General features: G+C 40.2%; 2 non-coding genes across 2 annotated transcripts; both read right to left on the bottom strand.

The window, feature by feature from the left end:
• Positions 1-3659: 3659 nt before the first annotated feature.
• Positions 3660-3843, bottom strand: LOC140274378 (U2 spliceosomal RNA). The gene has a single exon (XR_011908333.1). It is a non-coding gene; the product is annotated as a U2 spliceosomal RNA (small nuclear RNA).
• Positions 3844-4151: 308 nt separating this feature from the next.
• Positions 4152-4265, bottom strand: LOC140274141 (U5 spliceosomal RNA). Its single transcript, XR_011908121.1, has one exon. It is a non-coding gene; the product is annotated as a U5 spliceosomal RNA (small nuclear RNA).
• Positions 4266-6391: the final 2126 nt, after the last annotated feature.

Below are 6391 nucleotides of genomic sequence, written 5' to 3'. Positions count from 1 at the left end.
CGGGTATTTTAACCTTTTCTTACCCGCTTTTTACCAACTATGGTTGGACATTCACACCTTCTTACAGCAGAACACCTCCGCTCCCTGTTTTGATTATGTATGGTTTGACATTCGCACCTTCTCTCACCCGCCTTTTACTATGGTCGGCCATTCACAGCTTCCTCTCCACCATACTTGTATGGTGGGATATTCACACCCACTTGCATCCGAAGACCTCCGCCCCCACTTTTGTTGATATTTAGTCGGTCATTCGCACCTTACCCGCTTTTGGCAAACTATGGCCTTCTTGCAGCCAAACACCTCTGATCTCGCTTTTGATGATGTAAGGTTGGGCATTCAGACCTTGCTTCACCTGCTTTTCACCAAATATAGTCGGACATTCACACCTTCTTGCAGCCGAACACTTCCGCTTTTAGTGTTCTATGAGGCATTCACATATTTTTTTTCACCGTATTTTATAGATTATGGTTGGAAATTCTCACCCACTCTCATTCGAAGACCTCTCCTCCCGCTTTTGTTAATATATAGTCGGGCATTCGAACCTTTTCTTACCCGCTTTTTACAAATTATGGTCGAACATTCACTCCTACTTGCAGCTGAATACTTCCGCTCCACCTTTTAGGTATGTATGGTTGGCATTTGCACCTCTTTTTATACTGATTGCTGAAGATTAAGTTGTTCTTTCTCAAACTACAAATTTTTTTTAATTGTTGAAACTTGATTTGAAGTGGATAAATAAGGAGGACAAACAGTTTTAAGTCAGGCTGATAGAAGGAATTAATTTCATAGCAAAATCTGTATTTCGTCATATGTCGAGAGATGCTTATTTCTGAAGAAGTTCTTTCTCATTCTACAAAGTACAACGTTGTTTATCGTTGAAACTTGATTAGACATGAATATATATGAAGGACAAAGCAGTCTTAACTTGGTTTGAGTTAATGAATTCTTTTTATAGGAGAATCCGAATTCGTGCATAACTCATAAAATAGAGCTTATTTTCGGATTCCTGAAGAATGAGTCTGGTTCTTTCTCATAATACAAAGTTTGTTGTTTATTGTTGAAACTTCATCAGAAGTGAGGAAATAAATGAATGCCTATCAACAAATGTGGGATCTAAACTCTAGTGCTTCCTCTAAAATAATTTCCTTTCTCAATTTAGAAATGTGTGTGTGTAAGTCACAACACCCGTGACACCAAAACGGCTTTCTTTTCTCTACACTCTGCACTATGAGCACACACACCAAATCAGAAAGGCTTTTTTCTCTCTTTTCTACATTATGGACTGTGGGGACACAAAACCGCTCTCTCTCTTTTTTTTTTATCGTGTGCCAGGGCGTTGTCTCACGTATTAGATTATGCTTAAGATACGAATGGGTTTATCAGTCACATCAGAATCCATACATACTGATCCTCCCGTAATAAAATGGTCGGATCTTATCAAACACACTTTGTTTCTTGTGACAATCAAGTCAGCGAAACAGCGTATACACGTCAAGACACTGAATCAAGTTTGCCACAAGAACTCATAAGTTTGGCAGTATTGCTCTGCCGTCAGCAATCATACACCCATTTTATTTTCGTGAGACATGTGCAAACACCTGTTCATCTACTGTTCTATCACTATGAATTAGTGATCTATTATCAATAAGGATACTTCTACAACTACTATCAAAGTATGTCCGGACTTCTTATGTTGTCAGTTGCTATATATGAATAAGTGGGTAGCTACTGACAAGCATTAAGCATGTCACACAGCCCAAACATATAACATTTCAGGACACACCACACAGTTAACAACCACAGTGAAGTGTCAAAGCCCAAACATGTAATGAAAAAATGAAAGGTATGACCTTTTAGAAGATATACAGCTTTACATGCTAGGGCAAGTACCTTTAGTTGTAGGAGGGGATTTTAACTGTATCTTGAGCAGGAAAGATAGAAAAAGAGCAGGGGTAGATTTTAAAGTGGATAAGACTTCGATTTTACTTCAGGGCATATGCAGGGATTTTAAGCTTACTGACTGTTTTAAAACCATGCATCCCAGAGAGGAGGGCTTCACCTGGTTTAGTCATGATGGCACCAGAGCCTCTCGCATTGATTATTTCTTTACTAGAGATTGCCCACCCACTGATGTTAGATTAACCCCTGTTTTCTTTTCAGACCACCTTATGCTCTCCTGCACCCTTTCACCCCCTTCTGGTGTGACGGTAGGAAGTGGTCTGTGGAAACTCAACTGTTCCCTGTTGGAGGATGAAATCATAGTCAGTCAGTACAGGGAATGTTATAAAGAGTGGCAGACCCTTCAAGACCTCTACGAAACACATGCACAATGGTGGGAAATGGTGAAGGAAACGACCCAGACTTTTTTTAAACAGCAAGGTAAACGTAAAAAAAGGAAAGAGAATAGATGTATGATGGGACTACATAAACGCTTACAGCGCTACTTTAAACTAAATCAGTGTGGCATAGACTTTAAAGAAGAAATCAAAGATGTCAAAAAGGAAATGTCAGTTTTAGCAGAAATAAAGAGTAAAGGAATTTTTGTAAGAAGCAGGGAGCAGGAAATTGAGGAAGGTGAAAAAGAAAGAAAGTTATAAATAAAAAGGAGTGTATTCAAAATCTAAAAAGAGAAGATGGGTTTTTAACAAAATCCACACAAGAGATGATTGAAACTGTACATACCTTTTATAGTAACATGTACAAAGAGAAACCAGTGCACTTGGAAACATCGGCAGAAATCTTAAAATTCGTTGACAAAACCGTAAAAGAGAATGCACACTTGACACAGAATTTTACTGCTTTAGAGTTAAAAAAATGCCTAACAGGTTTTAAGAGAAGTCGAGCTCCGGGTTTAGACGGGCTTCCTGCAGAATTCTATCTGACCTATTGGGACCTTTTATCATCAGACATTTTAGATGTTTTTAAAGATTTTGAAAAACTCGACCGACTGCCTGACAGTTTTAGAGTGGGAATAGTGACTCTACTTAATAAAAAAAATGATAAGACTGACCTAAAGAATTGGAGGCCCATCACACTTTTAAACTTTGACTGTAAACATTTTAGCAAGGTTTTAGCGACACGGATGTCCTCTGTTTTAGAGGAGGTAATTCACCCAGACCAAGCTTGTGCCATCTCAGGGAGACAACTCACCGACAGCCTCGTACTGATTCGAGACATCATTGATTACGCTAGAGACAGAAACACCCGGCTTGTCATCTTAAATTTAGACTTTGAAAAAGCATTTGATCGGGTCTCGCATCAATATCTCTTTCAGGTGTTGCAGCCATCGAAAAGGGCCCGATTGTTCCTACTTGGTGAGCTTTGCTTGGTTGAGACGCTTGCCCCCCCCCCCTGCTCCTCGGCTGACCAAGTAGAAACAATCTATTCGATGGCTGCCTTGTCTTTTACTCTGTGCAAAAGACAAGGCAGCCACAAACACCACGGGAACACCGTATTGAGGCTTTGTTCTGACCATTCATTCGGTGTCGCGTTTCTTTCAAGCAATTCTCCCGGTTAGCCCGCACTCGGCTCGCTCCCAGAGCCGTGTTAAAGTCCACTTCGCATTCACTCTCTTTTCTCAGCAGATTAAAAGAAAGTTTCATCTTGGGCTCCCTGAAACTTCCATCCTACACCGCTGTTTGCTTTTTCACAAGAGCAGAGGAGAGCGCACCGTTCCCAGCGGCACTGCAGTACCGGGTCGAGGCTTGGAGTGAACGGAGCAAGCTTCTTTTTCAACTCCTATTCTTAAAAATCCATTTAATATGTTGTCCTCGTATAGAGGACATATTAAACTGATAAGAACAGATACTACACTTGATCTTAGCCAAAAGGCCGAGAAGCGATAACTGTCCACTGTTTCAGGTCCGAGGGCCCTTGCTGGCACAATGCGCACTTGTAGCAGTGTTCTTTTTATGGCCATAGGTGGCCAGAGTGTCACGTTGCACCTCCGCCCACCCGCTGCACTGAGCACTCTTCAGCCCTTTTAAATGGTATAACTTTGCACTCCCGCATGCTCCAGCAAGCACCATTCAAGCAACAACTTTGCACTCCAGCTTCGAACATCGGCACAGTCGCAACAAGTAAGGCGACTCTACTCAGAGAAGTCACTCTGCAAAGTAGCAAGATTTCTTTTGCACAGACAGAAAGGGCTTCACCCGCAAAGGTAAAGCCTGCCAATAATAGAAACAACTCATTAGTGCTGCTCTCCACGGAAGTCTTTAGTAAAAGGCGAAAGACTTGTATGTTATGAAGAGAAACCAGAGTACGATTATCCGTCACTGCGGGAGCAGGGCATCAGGCGTGGTGAGCTTTGCTTGGTTGAGACGCTTGGTTGAGTCGATGGCTGCCTTGTCTTTTACTCTATGCAAAAGACAAGGCAGCAACAAAAACACCACGAGAATCCCGTATTGAGGCTTTGTTCTGACCGCTCATTCAGTGTCGCGTTTCTTTCAAGCAATTCTCCCGGTTAGCCCACACTCGGCTCGCTCCCATAGCCGTGTTAAAGTCTACTTCGCATTCACTCTCTTTTCTCTCTTGGGATTGGGATTGGGATTTTATCTATAAAATGAATTCCTTCACTCAAACTATGTTAAAACTGCTTTGTCGTTCATATTTACCATGTCTAGAAAGATTTATACAAAAAAAACAACGTTGTACTTTGCAGTAAAAGAAAGAGCAAATCTAAAGTTTCAGGAATCCGAGAATAAGCTTACTTTCATGAGTGCTTCACGATTTCGGATTTTGCTATAAAATGAATTCCTTCACTCAAACTAAATTAAAACTGCTAAACCGCTAATCTGTTACATGTAAGGCAGATGTCAAATTCACCGAAATAGGATCTAAGGGTATTCGGCCAATCGAGCTGTAGCAGCTTCGGTAAAAGAGTATAAGAGTATATATATTGAAGAGTTTGTGAATAAAGGTGTGCGCACACATAGTGAACTGTAGGAAAATAGGCAGGGAGCAATGCCGGCTGGGGTATATGTTCTTGTATGTTGTCTGACTGTTTGATTTGAATGTGTTGTGTAAGTGTCCTGTTGAATGTTTGGGCTTTGACACTTCACTGTGGTTGTTAACTGTGTGGTGTGTCCTGAAATGTTATATGTTTGGGCTGTGTGACATGCTTAATGCTTGTCAGTAGCTACCCACTTATTCATATATAGCAACTGACAACATAAGAAGTCTGGACATACTTTGATAGTAGTTGTAGAAGTATCCTTATTGATAATAGATAAACTAATTCATAGTGATAGAACAGTAGATGAACAGGTGCCTGCACGTCTCACGAAAATAAAATGGGTGTATGATTGCTGACGGCAGAGCAATACTGCCAAACTTATGAGTGCTTGTGGCAAACTTGATTCAGTGTCTTGACGAGTATACGCTGTTTCGCTGACTTGATTGTCACAAGAAACAAAGTGTGTTTGATAAGATCCGACCATTTTATTACGGGAGGATCAGTATGTATGGATTCTGATGTGACTGATAAACCCATTCGTATCTTAAGCATAATCTAATACGTGAGACAACGCCCTGGCACACAATCAAAAAAAAAAAGAGAGAGCGGTTTTGTGTCCCCACAGTCCATAATGTAGAAAAGAGAGAAAAAAGCCTTTCTGATTTGGTGTGTGTGCTCATAGTGCAGAGTGTAGAGAAAAGAGAGAAAAGAAAGCCGTTTTGGTGTCACGGGTGTTGTGACTTACACACACACATTTCTGAATTGAGAAAAGAAATTATTTTAGAGGAAGCAGTAGAGTTTAGATCCCACATTTGTTGATAGGCATTCATTTATTTCTTCACTTCTGATGAAGTTTCAACAATAAACAACAAACTTTGTATTATGAGAAAGAACCAGACTCATTCTTCAGGAATCCGAAAATAAGCACGAATTCGGATTCTCCTATAAAACGAATTAATTAACTCAAACCAAGTTAAGACTGCTTTTTCCTTCATATTTATTCATGTCTAATCAAGTTTCAACGATAAACAACGTTGTACTTTGTAGAATGAGAAAGAACTTCTTCAGCAATAAGCATCTCTCGACATATGACGAAATACAGATTTTGCTATAAAATTAATTTCTTCTATCAGCGTGACTTAAAACTGTTTGTCCTCCTTATTTATCCACTTCAAATCAAGTTTCAACAATTAAAAAAAAATTGTAGTTTGAGAAAGAACAACTTAATCTTCAGCAATCAGTATAAAAAGAGGGCAACAAAAGGTGCAAATGCCAACCATACATCACTAAAAGGTGGAGCGGAAGTATTCAGCGTCAAGTAGGTGTGAATGTTCGACCAAAATTTGTAAAAAGTGGGTAAGAAAAGGTTCGAATGCCCGACTAAATATTAACAAAAGCGGGAGGAGAGGTCTTCGGATGAGAGTGGGTGAGAAT

The sequence above is a fragment of the Leuresthes tenuis genome, unplaced genomic scaffold (genome assembly GCF_036924035.1).
Source record: "Leuresthes tenuis unplaced genomic scaffold, fLeuTen1.0.hap1 SCAF_17, whole genome shotgun sequence".
Classification (NCBI taxonomy): domain Eukaryota; kingdom Metazoa; phylum Chordata; class Actinopteri; order Atheriniformes; family Atherinopsidae; genus Leuresthes; species Leuresthes tenuis.
This window is presented reverse-complemented; position numbering and strand designations above follow the sequence as displayed.